Source organism: Cherax quadricarinatus, chromosome 10 (assembly GCF_038502225.1).
Source record: "Cherax quadricarinatus isolate ZL_2023a chromosome 10, ASM3850222v1, whole genome shotgun sequence".
Classification (NCBI taxonomy): domain Eukaryota; kingdom Metazoa; phylum Arthropoda; class Malacostraca; order Decapoda; family Parastacidae; genus Cherax; species Cherax quadricarinatus.
Genome location: NC_091301.1, coordinates 40,032,275 through 40,051,292, shown reverse-complemented (window position 1 = coordinate 40,051,292; position 19,018 = coordinate 40,032,275). Strand labels below are relative to the sequence as shown.

Genomic DNA, 19,018 nt, shown 5'->3' with positions numbered 1-19,018 from the left:
CAAAGAGTACGTAACCTTTATTCGGTGCATGTACACACCCTCATTTACAGGCTATCTCCCCCAACCAGCAAACCAGGTAACTGAGGGTTGACGATGGGGCCCCGTTGTTCAACCAGTAACCAGGTTCCAGCCAATAAGAAGATGGTTTTGGCAATCGCAGAGGTTATGTGGGTACCACTCTCCTGTCTGCCCTTGTCATTCCCATTCTAGAGCTGGTTGAAGCACGGTCTGCTCTCTAGTGGCTTCTATTCTGCCTTGCTTACCGTGGAGTGCACTAATACCTATTCCTGTACATAGTGTATATAGTGTACATACTTCTGTTCTAAATTGGTGAAGGATAATGATGCATACAAAGAGTACGTAACCTTTATTTGGCGCATGTACACACCCTCATTTACAGGCTATCTCCCCCATCCAGCGAACCAGGTTGCTAAGAGTTGATGATGGGGCCCCGTCGTTCAACTAGTGACCAGGTTCTAGCCAATAAGAAGATGGTTTTGGCAATTGCAGAGGTTATGTGGGTAACACTCTCCTGTCTGCCCTTGTCATTCCCATTCTAGAGCTGGTTGAAGCACGGTCTGCTATCTTGTGGCTTCTATTCTGCCTTGCTTACCGTGGAGTGCACTATACTTATCACTGTACATAGTGTACATATTGCTGTTCTAAATTGGTGAAGGATAATTTAAGTCTAAACTTTTTCTGCTGTGTTTATTTTGTTCCCGTTACACCCGGGATAACAGGCCATTTGGATTCCTGGGTTGTAATATGGGGGCCTGTCTGGGAGCTGGAGCTGGACTTAGAGAAATGGTTGAGCTTAGGGTGAAGCTCGTAGCAGGAACATTGTGCAGCTTGCTGTCTGGCATTGCTTTAAAAATTTTGCGTGTCAGTTGCTTTATGGTCAGCCTTGCTATTGTGTGATCGTTCAACAGCTCGCTACTAGCTTGTTTGGTGTGCTCGCTTCACTACGGTCAATCTTATAGAACAGTGTGGATGTCTGGCATTGCTTTACAAATTTTGCGTGTGAGTTGTTACTAGCCTGTTCGGTGTGGAGAATTTTGCAGTCTGCTTTGCTTGTATGCGTATTCTGCAATCGTACTGTGCATAGCTAAGCGTGTTCTGCAAATTAACGTGTTACGTTGGGGTATTCTGCAATCGTACTGTGCATAGCGAATAACTTATGCCACCTAGATGAGTCAGACGTCTGGTGTCGGCATATACTTTGCATAACCTACCTAAATTGTCCCTACAGCATTGTTGGCAAATTGCTCGTTCCATTGGCATTAAATACACACGCACTCTCACAGCTGCACAACTGCGTTCACTGATTGCTGACAAACTTATAGAAGAAGAGATGGCACATCGGACTCCTCCCTCTACGGGAGCTAGGGCAAAAACTCCTATGTTCTCGCACGAGGAAGATGATACACCTACGGAGCAAAATGGTCAGTATAGTGCAGCTGGGTTGTCTCAAGGTGAATCAGCGTCGTTGGTACTTGAGCTATCAAAAATCAATCTTGAGCAAACTAGGGAAAAGAGAGCATTCGCAATGGAAGAATTTGATAGAGAAAGAGAAAGGAGGCAGTTTTCGCATTCTGTAAATTTTAGTTTACAAAAAGCAGTACAGCTTGTTCTCCGCTTCAATGAGGCCGAGCCAGAACAATTTTTCGAAAGCTTCGAAAATCAGGCTCGAGCCTTGAGGTGGCCGGAACAGCATTGGGCATCGTTGGTTCATACAGCATTGTTGGGTAAGGCACAGGAATTTACGTCAGTATTAAATGACGCTGAATTTTCTGATTATCAAGTAGTGAAGACCACAGTGTTGGGAGCATATACATGTATCCCAGCCAAATATAGAAAGATTTTTAAATTAAGCAGGCGGCAGCTTGGTCAATCCCTAGTGGACTTTGTGAGACAGCAAACCAAAGCTTTTATCAGCTGGTATAAAGCAAGTGGTGTCTCTACCTTTGAGGAGCTGGTACAGCTTATTCTGATTGATAACCTGATGGAGTCTGTGGGACCAGAGGTTCGAGTATTTCTGCAGGATCGTGACTTAACCACTGCATTGGAGGCAGCCAGGTTGGCTGATACCTTCGAAACTAACTGCTTCTTGTCCGAGCGGTCCCGTCTCTCTTTTCAACAGCCTGGCATGAGCAGAGATCGTCAACCTTGTAGAATGAAGTGCCAGCCGGAGGGAGAACGTCTACGTCAGCCAACTAAGTCACCTGGTGAGCCACGCTTCTCAACATATGATCCACCTGTGGAGAGGCAAACTATTCATGGTGCATCTCGACAACAGTATCCAGAGAGACACCAGCCAGAACAACACGATTTGCAACGTCAGCAGGGAGTAAAGGGCAAGCCTGTCGTCTGCTTCCTCTGTAACAAAGTAGGTCACATCCGTCCCAACTGCCCCCATAAACCCCAACCCATTGAGAAAATCTCTAATATCCCTAGTAACATGTCCCCTAGAGAAGTAGAAGAAGGTATGGCCCCTTATTATTGCAAGAGTCTTATTTCCCTTCAGGAAAACTCAGAAACAACTAAAGTAAAGACCTTTAGAGATACTGGAGCATATTGCTCACTTGTAAGAGAAGGAATATTACCCCTTTCAGAGAATACTTCCTTGAATTCCTCTGTTTTATTGGAAGCATTTGGAGGAGCTATATATTCTGTTACTTTGCATAAAATTTATGTACAGTGCAAATATTACACTGGGTACTTGACTGTAGGTGTCTCAAAAGGATTTCCCATGAAAGATGCCATGTTATTACCGGGTAATAACATTACTACTGTTAGTTCATGTCCGAACCTATAATGAGTAATTCTTCTCCGGTGTTGGCCATAACTCGGGCAACATCCCAAGGGTTGTCTGGAGAGAATGTTGACCTATCCTTGGACGACTCTGATCTCGGAATAGCCACGTTGTTTTATGAGGCACACCGGCCGGAGCCTCGTAAATCAAGTGAACAGACCCCGATCAAGCCTTCCTATTCCCAGGTTGCAGGATTGCCAGATGTCTCTGTTTCCATGCCCGAGGGACTGTCCTTCCAGGAGGAACAACGAAAGGACCCTTCTTTAAAATTCGCTTTTGAGGCAGCCATGGGTAAATCCTCTTTGGGTCATCCGGTCAAGTATGAAGTTAAAAACGATTATTTGATCTGCACTGAGACTGGTAAGGAGATAGAGGGCCGGCAATTGTATGACAGGTTAGTGGTTCCAACCAAGTTCAGACCTCAAATATTACATATAGCTCATAATACTTCATTAGGAGGTCACTTAGGAATTACAAAAACCTTGTATAGAATCACAAAAGAATTTTATTGGCCAAAATTAAAGAAAGATGTGAAGAATCATATTAGGTGTTGCCGAGAATGTCAGCAAGTAGGGAAACCTGGACATTCCATTAAACCTGCACCTCTCCAACCTATACCTGCTGATGGAGAACCTTTTGCAGACTTAATTATAGATTGTGTAGGTCCACTACCTAGGTAAAAGTCTGGAAATCAATATTTATTTACGATTATGGATAAAGTAACCAGATATCCTGAAGCAATTCCCATGCGTAGTATTAATACTAAAGCTATTCTCAAAGCTTTAACCAAATTCATTTCTTGTTTTGGCATTCCTAAAACTATTCAAAGTGATCAAGGTACTAACTTCACTGCCAAAGCATTTAGGGAAGTATTAACTAGGTTAGGGATAATCCACAACTTATCCACTGCCTATCATCCTCAGTCCCAAGGCGCCTTGGAAAGATTCCATCAGACATAAAAACAATGATGAGAACTTTTTGCATGCACTTTCCTACAGACTGGGATGAATCACTACCTTTGTTGCTGTTCTCAGTACGAGAGACGGTGCAAGAGTCTACAGGGTATAGTCCGTTTGAGCTGATCTTTGGGCACAATGTACTAGGTCCTCTTCGGGTGCTCAAAGAAGGATGGATGGGAGAAGACGTTAGCTCAACACTCTACAACCCGTCTTCAAGGTTGCAGGTGGCACGTCAGTTAGCCAAGGCTAACTTAAAGACAGCTCAAAGTAAGATGAAACAGAGGTATGACAGAAGTGCACAATTCCGCTCCTTCCATCCAGGAGACAAGGTGTTGGTGCAGGAACCTATACCTGGCCACACCTTGAAAGCTATGCAGATTGTAAGTAGATTATCTGATGTAAATTATGTGGTAGCTCCCATTGATAAGACCTCAAAAACTAAAACTTACCACATCAATCAATTAAAGTTTCATCATACACCAGATAAAGTCCCAGTAATGACTCTGTTCCCTACCTCTGAGGACGACTCTGATTCTTTGCACCCAATCTCTGAAATTAATATTAAACTTTCAAATTCTGTCCTCCTCAAGGATCCTAGCCCTTTAATGGAGGGATTATCTGAAAAGCAAGCAACAAATTTAATGGAGCTTCTACAGTCATATCCTAATATTTTTTCGGATGTGCCGAAAAAATGTACGTTAGGTTATCATGACGTAGATGTGGGAAACTCTAAACCAATTAAACTCTCCCCCTACAGAGCTAATCCTGAAAAGCAAAGGCTACTTCAGCAGGAAGTAGAATTTTTGTTAAAGCATGGTTTAGTGGAGGAGTCATCTAGTCCATGGGCTTCACCGTGCATCCTTGTGAAGAAGGCTGATGGAGGGTTTCGTATGTGTACAGACTACCGTAAGGTGAACGAGGTCACAATTACAGATGCTTACCCTCTTCCTCGTCTGGATGACGTAATTGACTTTGTGGGTAAGGCTACTTTTGTGTCCAAGTTAGATCTCCTTAAAGGCTACTATCAGGTACCTTTGATGGATAAGACGAAGGAAATCTCTGCCTTCGTAATTCCAGGTCATTATCAATACACAGTTACCCCCTTCAGAATGAAAAATTCCCCCTCTTCATTCCAGAAACTTATCCATCAGGCTATTAAAGGACTTGAAGGCACGGCAGCGTACCTAGATGATATTGTTGTGGTGTCTGATACTTGGGATCAACACCTACTTAGACTTAAGGCTCTTTTTGAGACCTTCAAGAGTTCCCATTTAACAGTTAATTTATCTAAATCTTCCTTTGGCCAGGCCACTATCACTTTTCTAGGCCATGAAGTAGGTAGTGGTAAAGTTGCACCTAAACTTGCTAAAGTTCTTGCTATTAAAGATTATCCAGTTCCTCATGATAGGAAATCTCTTCAACGTTTCCTAGGCATGATAGGATTTTACAGAAGATTCTGTAAGAATTTCTCAGATATTGTAACCCCTCTTACCTCTCTTACCAGTCACAAAGTTCCCTTTAATTGGACCTCAGACTGTAACACTGCTTTTAATAAAGCAAAAAGATTATTGTGTACTGCACCCATTCTCTTGTCTCCAGACTTCTCCAAACCTTTTTCATTACAGATTGATGCTTGTGAGTCTGGGGTTGGGGCAGTACTATTACAAATTGGGAACGAGGAGTTGCAGCCTGTAGCATACTTTTCAGCCAAGTTCCAGCCACATCAGAGGGCTTACTCTACCATTGAAAAAGAAGCCCTCGTGCTGGTACTGGCTTTGGAGCATTTCGATGTTTATGTGGGCCAGACATCGCAGGTGGTCACAGTCTACAGTGATCACAATCCTCTAGTATATCTCGAAGCCATGAAGAACCACAACACAAGGCTCATGCGCTGGACGCTAAGACTGCAACCATACTCACTCAGAATTAAATATATTGCCGGCAAAGAAAATCTGTTGGCGGACTCTTTATCTAGAGTCTAATATTTTTATTTATTTAGGTTAGGATGTTATTTGTGGTAACCACTTTTCACGCTCTTTTTTTTTATCCCCTGGTGTGGGTTTTTTTTTTTTTTTAGTGAGGGGATGCGGGCTACCGTCCGCCTGTATCTTGGACCTATGCTAGCCTGTCTGACTGCTGTCTCACTCTAAGTTTAGGGTTTGGCTTTTGGTCACGAGAAAAGCTGAGCTCTATCTAAGAGTTGGATGGTGGAGAGGAAAGGCGGTCCCATTATTTTGTGCCATGGCGGCACGGTTACCACTGGGAGGTGGCAGCCTAATCCTGAGCCTTCTCGGGGTGGGGGTGTGGCATGCAAAGAGTACGTAACCTTTATTCGGCGCATGTACACACCCTCATTTACAGGCTGTCTCCCCCAACCAGCGAACCAGGTTGCTAAGTGACCAGGTTCTAGCCAATAAGAAGATGGTTTTGGCAATCGCAGAGGTTATGTGGGTACCGCTCTCCTGTTTACCCTTGTCATTCCCATTCTAGAGCTGGTTGAAGCACGGTCTGCTATCTTGTGGCTTCTATTCTGCCTTGCTTACCGTGGAGTGCACTATACTTATCACTGTACATAGTGTACATATTGCTGTTCTAAATTGGTGAAGGATAATATAAGTCTAAACTTTTTCTGCTGTGTTTATTTTGCTCCCATTACACCCGAGATAACAGGCCATTTGGATTCCTGGGTTGTAATAGATAATATAAGTCAAAAGTTTTTCTGTGTTTATTTTGCTCCCTTTACACCCAGGATAACATGCCATTTGAAATCCTGGGTTGTAATAAGCACACTGAACACTGGTGCATGGCCTCTGCCGCAATAAAGTACACAGAACACTGGTGCATGACATCTGCTGCAATAAAGCAAAGTGAACACTGGTGCATGACATTTGCTGCAATAAAGCACACTGAACACTGGTGCATGACATCTGCTGCAATAAAGCACACTGAACACTGGTGTATAACCTCTGCTGCAATAGAGCACACTGAACACTGGTGTATAACCTCTGCTGCAATAGAGCACACTGAACACTGGTATATAACCTCTACATAAAACACACTGAACACATTTAGGTGAGTGCATTAGCATCCATGGTCAAGCATCAGATACTTTTAATAAAAACCGAGTGAATTATATTAAATCAAGTTCTAAACCTGAAAGGGTCATCCAGCTCTGTGGGAAGGGATGTACAAAAGTAGAAATGTGCGAATGTTAAGAGTGAGCGAGAGGTAGGGGCGTTTATATTGAGGAGTTAAAAAAAAAAAAAAGAAAGGACTCTCAGTCGGCGATTTTCAAAAAAAAAAATATGTAAAAATTATGTCATGCCAAGGAAAACTCTCTCTGATTTTAGAATTGAAATAAGGAATGAATGAGTGAAATTTGATTATTATTTAAGGAGATATGAAGGTCTGAAGATGACATTGGTGGTCGTATTATAGGAACACAAGTGCTTGCCCGTCAAAGTTGCCGTTCTAATATATTTTTGCGAAGTTTACTAGTTTGTTCTGATCATTGTTTATGGGTGATATGTTTTAAACCTATATTCTTCACATAGTTCATTAATATTGTTCAGTTACACTAAACAGACACAAACACAAATGCAAACATATGTAAACAAATGTAAATGGATTTCACTGGCTCCAACAATGCCCTGCACACAACACGAAGTTTTTATATACCGTTCACACACAGCATAAATCTGTTTTTTTTTTCTGATGTAGCTTTAACCAGGTCAACTTGGGCCATTTTTGAGGTCCCTAGAATTTTGGGCACAATTTATATCACCGGAATTTTCCCATTTGAAATAAATTGATCATACCTGGAGATGATTATTGAGATGATTAATGGGTAACTTAAATCTGTATACCTGGAGAGGGTTTCGGGAATCAGCGCCCCCGCGGCTCGGTCTGAGACCAAGCCTCGTGGTGGATTAGGATCTGATCTACCAGGCTGTTACTGCTGGCCGCACGTAAACTGACGTACTAACCACAGCCCGTGAATGAACTGCGTGTCCAATATATAAGCGAGAATGTGGTTTCCAAACCCGACAAAGGTAGGATGGAAGAGGATAGCCAGAATCCTCAACATGGTTTGATAGAAAAGAATTTGTAGTCCAGTGTAGACCAACGTTGTTACCAGCGGTTCAAAAGTAGTGAAAGAATACTGAAAAAAAAAACACGGAGTAAGAAATACCCCTGTGCAAAATTTGGAGGTCTTGAGTAACTGGCCCAGTAGCTGAGTTTACATGTTCATTGCCCTGAACATAGGCAAGTCTAGGGACAGCAAAATACAACTTTTGTACTTACTAGAAATGCAACATAACCAAAACTGTATACGAAGGATGATGGAATGAAGGGAAGCTACTTTCTGGATAGGTTGTAACGCACTTTGGGAATCTAAAACATCTACACATAACAAGACAGACATTGCCCCAGTGTGGATGACAGTAGTGAGACTTGCATACAACTCCCTTGTGAAAATAGTAGTCGATTCTTTTAAATGGCGTCTAGCTATTAGATCAAGAAAAACACCTGAATACCTGAAACCATTGGGGATTTACAACCATTAGTGTACACTACAATAACGTGAGAGTGAGAATGAAAGCGATCAAGAGTGAACGTCAAGTTGTTTGAGACAAGCGACGTTTAGCAAATGAAAGTGGGGAAGTGAAAACATGAACTGTCGGAACTTTCCAAGGAGGAAGGGTAAAGTAAGATATAGGGTGAATGAAAAGGGGAGGTAAATTAAGGGAACCCAAGAGAGAGCAAATACGAAGAGATGGAGGCGTAATAGAGGCGACACGATTAAACTAGCCTTAGTAATATCAGTTAGCTATCTGTACGTGGAAAGGCCGTGAAGGTCATGGAAGTGGATAATATAACATCAATGGGCATCGCGTCGATCTTATAAAGGTGGGATGCTCGTCTCATACAGGATCTCGGCTGATGAAGATCGTTAAGTCCCTTGACAAACGTAGCCCTTTATTATGAATGGGATCAAGTGTAGAAGTAGTAGTAGAGAAGACTGAAAAATTTATGAGTATTTGGTCACCGTAGTCGAGTTTAGAAAAGATTAGAGCTGAATGAAGGTGAGGAAGTGTTTGCCTATCAGCCCACAAAGAAAGAACAGTTAAGTGAAAATTGACTTATTGCGGGGAAGCGCTAAACCCGTAGGGGATCATGCATCACCTGGTGACAAATTGGAGGCATTCAGGTTCAATCCAAGGAAGGAAAGCATAGGTCCAGTTCCTAAGAAAAAAAAGCCCCCTCACCAGCATTAAGAACCTCCCATGAGGGATCTCTCAACCTTGTGTGACCCCACAAGTAGACCCCAGACCTAAGTACTCGCCTATATGTGGTTGCAGGTGTCGCATCTCAGCTCCTGGCCCTGCTTCTTCGGTGGTCGCCATTAGGTTCAATCACTCCTAGTTTCGAGAGCCTTATCGTACTTCTTAAAGCTATGTATGGCTCCTGCCTCTAGCACTTCACTCTCCAGGTCGTTCCACTTCCTGACTAATACAATGCTGAAGAAATGCTTTCTAACCAGACAGCAAAATCCCTACGTCAAATACTCTGGCGAAAGATTACCTTCACGGAAATTATCCAAATTCTCTATATCTAGCTTCAACTAATCCTGACTCATCAATAAAAAACAAGACAGGAAACCTAAACAATTTTCCACCACTAGTGTACAAAAAGAGCAGCTCATGTGCTGTCACCCATTATTGTAACTCCAACAAATCAGTGGAAACTTCAACTTTCCCATCCACACTCAAGACAGCAAGGGTTACTCTGATCCTAAAAGGCGGCTATCCATCTGAAGTGAATAACTATAAGCCTGTATCAAACTTGCCTTTAGTATCTAAAATCTTCGAAAAAATACGTAAGCGAGTTTACCCCTACATAATATCTCACAGCATACTTAACCCCTGCCAGTTTGGGTTTAGGCAGAAAAAAAAGTACGAACGATGCAGTTATACAAATGCTTTTAGTGCTTTATGCAGCGCTTGAAGATAAAATGAATATCCTCTTGAACTCTTCATAGACCTACAGAAAGCATTCGATACAGTGAGCCACAATATCCTGCATCTTAAACTAGAACATTATGTGGTCAGATGACATACTCCTGCATAAATAAAATCTTAGTAAAAGATTCCAGTATGTCTCCACAAACGGTGTAACTCATTTACTCAGCCTGTAGCAATAGGAGTGTCCCTAGGCCCTCTGCTCTCTCATTTACATCAATGATCTCCTCAGCGCGTCTCATCTCCTTAACCTTGTTCTATTCGCAATGACACTACCTATATCTTCTTTCACTCAAATCCGACTTTACTTAGTGACACTGTAAAGAATGAGCTGCCAAAAATATCTACGTGGATAACGACCAACAAACTCACCATCGATATAGACGAAACCTACTATATGCTGTTTGAATACAGAGCTTCAATTATCCTTGATTGCTACAACAGAACCTACAGGCACAACACTCTCTTCGACATCCCCTGTGTCCGCCTCACCCTATGCAAAAGTGCAATGCACATACAGGGCCCCAAGATCTGGAATTCAGCGCCTGAACCAGTGCAATGTATCCTGTCTGCCAATCGATTTGGAGCTATAATTAAAAACAACCTCATGTTTCTAACTTAACTACACCAACACTATGCTATACCTGGAGTTTACCTGGAGAGAGTTCCGGGGGTCAACGCCCCCGCGGCCCGGTCTGTGACCAGGCCTCCTGGTGGATCAGAGCCTGATCAATCAGGCTGTTACTGTTGGCTGCACGCAAACCAACGTACGAGCCTGTGAATTGCTCATTACTCTAAAATTTGTTCATGATTGCAGCCATGTATAAACGTAAGTAACCATTCTTACAGTATTCATTACCTTTGTAACTTGTGAGTTCATTACCTTTGTAACTTGTGAGTTCATTACCTTTGTAACTTGTGAGTTCATTACCTTGTACCTAGTTCAGCCATCAAAACTTTGGAGCCCGGTCCCTGGACCCATTGTGTACCTCTGTAATCTGTAAATACCTTTGTAACTTGTCATGATTGTGACTAGACCTACCTGGAGTTCATTACCTTTGTAAATTGTGAGTTCATTACCTTTGTAAATTGTGAATTCATTACCTCTGTAACTTGCTCAGCTATCAAAACTTTGAGGCCCAGTCCCTGGACCAATTATGTACCTCTGTAATTTTTTGACTACCGCCCACAGGATGGGTATGGGGTGCATAATAAACATATTAAACTAAACGAGCCACAGCCCGGCTGGTCAGGAACTGACTTTAGGTGCTTGTCCAGTGCCAGCTTGAAGACTGCCAGGGGTCTGTTGGTAATCCCCCTTATGTATGCTGGGAGGCAGTTGAACAGTCTCAGGCCCCTGACACTTATTGTATGGTCTCTTAACGTGCTACTGACACCCCTGCTTTTCATTGGGAGGATGTTGCATCGTCTGCCAAGTCTTTTGCTTTCGTAGTGAATGATTTTCGTGTGCAAGTTCGGTACTAGTCCCTCTAGGATTTTCCAGGTGTATATAATCATGTATCTCTCCCGCCTGCGTTCCAGGGAATACAGGTTCAGGAACCTCAAGCGCTCCCAGTAATTGAGGTGTTTTATCTCCGTTATGCGCTCCGTGAAGGTTCTCTGTACATTTTCTAGGTCAGCAATTTCACCTGCCTTGACAGGTGCTGTTAGTGTGCAGCAATATTCCAGCCTAGATAGAGCAAGTGACCTGAAGAGTGTCATCGTGGGCTTGGCATCCCTAGTTTTGAAGGTTCTCATTATCCATCCTGTCATTTTTCTAGCAGATGCGATTGATACAATGTTATGGTCCTTGAAGGTGAGATCCTCCGACATGATCACTCCCAGGTCTTTGACGTTGGTGTTTCGCTCTATTTTGTGGCCAGAATTTGTTTTGTACTTTTATGAAGATTTAATTTCCTCGTGTTTGCCATATCTGAGTAATTGAAATTTCTCATCGTTAAACTTCATATTGTTTTCTGCAGCCCACTGAAAGATTTGGTTGATGTCTGCCTGGAGCCTTGCAGTGTCTGCAATGGAAGACACTGTCATGCAGATTCGGGTGTCATCTGCAAAGGAAGACACGGTGCTGTGGCTGACATCCTTGTCTATGTCAGATATGAGGATGAGGAACAAGATGGGAGCAAGTACTGTGCCTTGTGGAACAGAGCTTTTCACCATAGCTGCCTCGGACTTTACTCTGTTGACTACTACTCTCTGTGTTCTGTTAGTGAGGAAATTATAGATCCATCGACCAACTTTTCCCGTTATTCCTTTAGCACGCATTTTGTGCGCTATTATGCCATGGCTTTTGCAAAGTCTGTATATATTACATCTGCATTCTTTTTGTCTTCTAGTGCATCTAGGACCTTGTCGTAGTGATCCAATAGTTGAGACAGACAGGAGCGACCTGTTCTAAACCTGTGGAAAATATTTTAATTTTCCGAAGCTATAGCACCTAATAGGTGTTTAATGTGTCGATATGAGTCAAAAATGTATTTGACAATAGGATAGAACCAAGAGTTCCCTTTGCGCAAGCGCGGATGTGCGGGGGTAGAGGTCGACTCGGGGCATGGGGGAGGCGGGAGTGTTTTGAATGTAGTGAGGAGGCTGGGAAAGCATGGAACTAGGAAATTGGCGTTCACGGCGGCCTAAGGATTAATATAGGCCTCATTTCATAATAGGAAGTGTCGTAACTGTTCCTGGTGGAGAGTGAGGGAACGTGATTTACGGGACCACCGTAATAGAGTGGTAAAATGAGTGAATAAGGGTAGGACCGGGTGACTGGCGCGTCGCCATGGACTGTGTCCCGGGGAAAATTACCCTTGGTTTAATCATCACTCATCGGTCTCAGATCTTAATGGAGTGATCTCTAATGTGTATAATAATTATGAGACATTAAATCGTCTTGTGAATTGTAATGTAATTAATGATAATAACGCTAAGTTAAGAGAATGCGTGAAGTGAAATAAGTCGCCTTGCTCCAAGTGAACACGCTAGACCACATTGTTCCCGTCACGAGGAAAGTGAAGTTCATTGAGTCATGACTTCTAAACTGGGACAAACCAACGGATACCTCGTCCTGCTGGAATGAGAACCGTGTCGGTGTAGCAGGACATTGAAATGAGATGGTGAATGGAGGAAATAAGGAGTATCAATCACCCACAGTTAAGTAACCCTTCTAGTTATAGCAGACTGATACTGGCCAGTTAGGTATGTTGTAATTGGATAGGTTATGGGTGATCCAGCTACATCAAGTGACCCCCAGAGAATATCTGGTAAGTGGTGGGATTATATACAAATGTTTTTCTTTGATGGATATATCCATGTGTAACCTACCCCCCTCCCTTCATTCAGTTACACTAATATAATCTATACAGTCCACAATTAATTAGTAGTGCCGTACTTGTGGGTGCTATCCAATCTATACTGGTCTCGGATAGATATGGATAAGACTGTGAGGTCGAAGGCCAACCTCCAGCGACCAGAGGTGGTGAAGTTTTCTCACATATCTACACGGGGTGACTACGGTAAACAATATAGGGTTGTCTCCCAATGAGATTACTTGTATGTATATAATGTTGAGGTACATAAAGGTAATCACCCCTATAAAATATCCCACAAAACCCATGTTGCCCTGGGTTGTGTAATTGATGGGTTTCTAGATGGGTGGTGATCTTGCTTCTTAGGACCCTTTCAAAGATTTTTATGATATGAGATGTTAGTGCTATCGGTCTGTAGTTCTTTGCTGCTGCTTTACTGCCCCCTTTGTGGAGTGGGACTATGTCTGTTGTTTTTAGTAACTGTGGGACGACCCCCGTGTCCATGCTCTCTCTCCATAGGATGGTAAAAGCTCGTGATAGGGGCTTCTTGCAGTTCTTGATGAACACGGAATTCCATGAGTCTGGCCCTGGGGCAGAGTGCATGGGCATGTCATTTATCGCCTGTTCGAAGTCATTTGGCGTCAGGATAACATCAGATAGGCTTGTGTTAACCAAATTCTGTGGCTCTCTCATAAAAAATTCATTTTGATCTTCGACTCTCAGTCTGGTTAGCGGCTTGCTAAAAACTGAGTCATATTGGGACTTGAGTAGCTCACTCATTTCCTTACTGTCATCTGTGTAGGACCCATCTTGTTTAAGTAGGGGCCCAATACTGGACGTTGTTCTCGACTTTGATTTGGCATAGGAGATGAAATACGTTGGGTTTCTTTCGATTTCATTTATGGCTTTTAGTTCTTCCCGCAATTCCTGACTCCTATAAGATTCCTTTAGCTTAAGTTCGATGCTTGCTATTTCTCTGACCAGTGTCTCCCTACGCCTTTCAGATATATTGACCTCTTTTAGCCGCTCTGTTATTCTTTTCCGTCGCCTGTAAAGGGAGCACCTGTCACTTTCTATTTTACATCTACTCCTCCTTTTTCTTAGAGGAATAAGCCTTGTGCATACATCGAGCGCCACCGAGTTAATCTGTTCTAGGCATAAGTTGGGGTCTGTGTTGCTTAGTATATCTTCCCAGCTTATATCAGTTAGGATTTGGTTTACTTGGTCCCACTTTATGTTTTTGTTATTGAAGTTGAATTTGGTGAATGCTCCCTTGTGACTAATCTCATTATGTCGGTCTGGGGCTCCGCGCATACATGTCTGAACCTCAATTATGTTGTGATCTGAGTATATTGTTTTTGATATGGTGACATTTCGTATCAGATCATCATTGTTAGTGAAGATGAGGTCTAGTGTATTCTCCAGTCTAGTAGGCTCTATTATTTGCTGGTTTAAATTGAATTTTGTGCAGAGATTTAAAAGCTCGTGTGAGTGTGAGTTTTCATCAGAGCTGCCTCCTGGTGTTATTACTGCAACAATATTATTTGCTATATTCCTCCATTTTAGGTGCCTTAAGTTGAAATCCCCCAGGGGCAAGATGTTGGGGGCAGGAGCTGGCAGATTTTCCAGACAGTGGTCAATTTTCAACAGCTGTTCCTGGAATTGCTGGGATGTTGCATCCGGAGGCTTGTAGACTACCACAATGACTAGGTTTTGGTTCTCGATCTTTACTGCTAAAACTTCCACTACATCATTTGAGGCATTCAGCAGTTCTGTGCACACAAGTGACTCTGCAATGTACAGGCCAACCCCCCCCCCCTTTTGCCTGTTCACTCTGTCGCATCTGTATAGGTTGTAACCTGGGATCCATATTTCGTTGTCCAAGTGATCCTTTATGTGGGTCTCAGTGAAAGCCGCGAACATTGCCTTTGCCTCTGCAAGCAGTCCATGGATGAAAGGTATTTTGTTGTTTGTTGCTGGCTTTAGACCCTGTATATTTGCAAAGAAGAATGTCATCGGACTGGTGGTATTGTTGGTACTGGGTTTTTTTTTTCTGGCATTAGTATCTGTATCTGTTGGTTTGGAGTGGAGGCCATCAACTGTGGTTCCACTCCAGGAATGACTGGATTTGGTGTACGATTTCTGCCATTTCTTGCCATTTTTTTTTCTTCCTGGCACTAAAAAACCTCTCCCTCTTGAGTGGCTGTGGCTACCCAGGTTTTCCCATGGCCTGGATGTTTTGTATCTTTTTGTCCCCTTTAGACGGTATGCCTGGCAATTTAAGTTATAGCACAGTCTTTCCTGTACTGAAGAGGGACACATTTCAGGGTGAAAAAGCTTACAGGAAGGGAGTTTGCATTTTCCTGTTGTCATATGGGCACGGCATTTTCTAGGGTGGTCATAGTTGCACGTCCCATCTGTTTTTCCAGATTTCCCATGCCTGCAGATACCAAGTGCATAGTATGTGCACAGGCTTGGTTTCCGTGACTGTATTCCCTGTTGGTGCATGTTTACCTGTCTTATTCCTATCCTCCCTAGCACCAACAAACCCAAAACCATCTCATCCAACACTATCCTTGTACTTCGAGTCTTTCTCAAACTCCCATAGAAAATCACTCATCTTGTTCCATTATAATTCTACAGAAACCTAATTAACTTCCTGTTTCTTCACTATCACTTATAGTCGTTCCATAGTCCGAATTCATAAGAGCCAGTTTGAAACTTCTTAAAGAAATTCCAGTTAACTTAAGATCACTGAATCAGTTTAAAGTATTAATGAATACTTAAAATTGAACTATTTTCATTTAGTTACTTCCCTTGTTTGTTATAATGCATACTTAAAGTTCTACTATTCTATAACCTATGTCTAGTTCTTAAGTAGTCTGTAAGCATTAGATCTGCCCGAAATGCACAGTATGCTAGTGGCTTTCTTTTGTGTTTAACAATATTTCACTACATTTTGTATACTGCAGAAATAGTTTTCCTTTTTGTTTAACTTCTCTGCGAATCATCTGAGTTTTCAACTTCAAGGTGACCACTCGAGGTCATGTTTCCCATCTTTCAAACAATCGGTCCTTGTCCACCCTATCAATTCCTCTCAGTATTTTACACATTGTTATATCGCCCCCTAGTCCTTTCCTCCAGTTACATCAGGTTAGGTTCCCTTAACCTCTCATCACAGGACATACTCCTTAGCTCCAGGACTAATCTTGTTGTAAACTGCTCTTTCTTCTGTAATACTCAGCAATGGATTGTAGCAGCACTTACCTTCTGTAACTCCCCAATCAGACTCCCACACCTGGGTGTAGGGCTCAACAGTGCACAGTAGCAGCACTTGCCTTGTATGACCCCACAACCAGACCACAGACTGAGTCTAAGACTCGGCAGTGTACTGTATTGGCTGACGGAATGAATGGAAAGCCTTAAGGATGAGCTAGTCTGTGTGTACGTCCTACCTCTCTAGCACGCACACAATACTGCTGCATGTGGTGGCCCCTGGCGGTCCACCTGGTAAAACTAGGGGTAATGGTGGCTGAGGAGGTATTAGTGGGGAGGAAGGTAGAGGGGATGAGAGGACGTGGGGGGTTAGTACTGGGGATGGCTGGCCGTGATAGACAAGACTTCACACCCACCCTCTGTAACATTCGTTAACCACACAACCAGTGTGTAGTCACGTCACTACCCCAGCAGTTGTAGTGTATGCACCTAATTGTGGCTGCAGGGGTCGATTCATAGTTCCTGGCCCTGGTACTCACCTATTTGTACACACTTATTTGTGGTTGCAGGGGTCGAGTCTTAGCTCTTGGCCCCGCCTCTTCACCGGTTGCTACTGGGCCCTCCCCCGGCTCCATGAGCTTTATCAAACCTCGTCTTAAAACTATGTATGGTTCCTGCCTCCACTACGTCACTTTCTAGGCTATTCCACTGCCTGACAACTCTATGACTGAAGAAATACTTTCTAATATCTCTCTGACTCATCTGTGTCTTCAACTTCCAATTGTGACCTCTTGTTTCTGTGTCCCCTCCCTGGAATATCCTGTCTTTGTCCACCTTGTCTATTCCATGCAGTATTTTATATGTCGTTATCATGTCTCTCTTGACCCTCCTGTCCAGTGTCGTCAGGCCGATTTCCCTTAACCTTTTTTCATAGGACATTCCCCTTAGCTCTGGAACTAACCTTGTCGCAAACCTTTGCACTTTCTCTAGTTTCTTGACATGCTTTATCAAGTGCGGGTTCCAAACAGGTGCCGCATACTCCAGTATGGGCCTGACGTACACGGTGTACAGTGTCTTGAACGATTCCTTACTAAGGTATTGGAATGCTGTTCTCAGGTTTGCCAGGCGCCCATATGCTGCAGCAGTTATCTGGTTGATGTGTGCTTCCGGAGATCTTTCTCCTTGAGTGAGGTTTGCAGTCTTTGGCCACCTAGCCTATACTCTGTCTGTAGTCTTCTGTGCCCTTCCCCTATCTTCATGACTTTGCATTTGGCGGGATTAAATTCGAGAAGCAAGTTGCTGGACCAGGTGTCCAGTCTGTCCAGGCCTCTTTGAAGTCCTGCCCGGTCCTCATCTGATTTAATTCTCCTCATTAACTTCACATCATCTGCAAACAGGGACACTTCTGAGTCTAACCCTTCCATCATGTTCACATATACCAAAAATAGCACTGATCCTAGGACTGACCCTTGTGGGACCCCGCTCATCACAGGTGCCCACTGTGATACATCATTACGTACCATGACTCGTTGTTGCCTCCCTGTCAGGTATTCTCTGATCCACTGCAGTGCCCTTCCTGTTATACACACCTGATCCTCTAGCTTCTGCACTAATCTCTTGTGAGGAACTGTGTCAAAGGTCTTCTTGCAGTCCAAGAAGATGCAATCAACCTACCCCTCTCTCTCGTGTCTTACTTCTGTTACTTTATCATAAAACTCCAGAAGGTTTGTGACACAGGATTTGCCTTCCATGAAAGCAGAAAACAATATGAAGTTCAATGATGAGAAATTTCAATTACTCAGATATGGTAAACATGAGGAAATTAAATCTTCATCAGAGTACAAAACAAATTCTGGCCACAAAATAGAGTGAAACACCAACGTCAAAGACCTGGGAGTGATTATGTCGGAGGATCTCACCTTCAAGGACCATAACATTGTATCAATCGCATCTGCTAGAAAAATGACAGGATGGATAATGAGAACCTTCAAAACTAGGGAGGCCAAGCCCATGATGACACTCTTCAGGTCACTTGTTCTATCTAGGCTGGAATATTGCTGCACTCTAACAGCACCTTTCAAGGCAGGTGAAATTGCCGACCTAGAAAATGTACAGAGAACTTTCACGGCGCGCATAACGGAGATAAAACACCTCAATTACTGGGAGCGCTTGAGGTTTCTAAACCTGTATTCCCTGGAATGCAGGAGGGAGAGATACATGATTATATACACCTGGAAAATCCTAGAGGGACTAGTACCGAACTTGCACACGAAAATCACTCACTACGAAAGCAGAAGACTTGGCAGACGATGCACCATCCCCCCAATGAAAAGCAGGGGTGTCACTAGCATGTTAAGAGACCATATAATAAGTGTCAGGGGCCCGAGACTGTTCAACTGCCTCCCAGCACACATAAGGGGGATTACCAACAGACCCCTGGCAGTCTTCAAGCTGGCACTGGACAAGCACCTAAAGTCAGTTCCTGATCAGCCGGGCTGTGGCTCGTACGTTGGTTTGCGTGCAGCCAGCAGCAACAGCCTGGTTGATCAGGCGCTGATCCACCAGGAGGCCTGGTCACAGACCGGGCCGCGGGGGCGTTGACCCCCGAAACTCTCTCCAGGTAAACTCCAGGTAATCCTTGCTGGTTGGCATTTATACTCTTGTTCCGTTCCAGGTTTTCCAACACTC

At 43.4% G+C, this 19,018-nt stretch overlaps 1 protein-coding gene across 2 annotated transcripts in view; it reads right to left on the bottom strand.

The window, feature by feature from the left end:
- Positions 1–16,596, bottom strand: part of LOC128688056 (uncharacterized) — an 84,053-nt gene extending 67,457 nt beyond the window's left edge. Inside the window, exon 1 of one of the 2 annotated variants that reach the window (XM_070083792.1) lies at positions 16,382–16,596. The gene's annotated coding sequence lies outside the window, so the exon portion shown is untranslated. The remainder of the gene's footprint in view (positions 1–16,381) is intronic. The other variant, XM_070083791.1, reaches the window with a different exon arrangement.
- Positions 16,597–19,018: the final 2,422 nt, after the last annotated feature.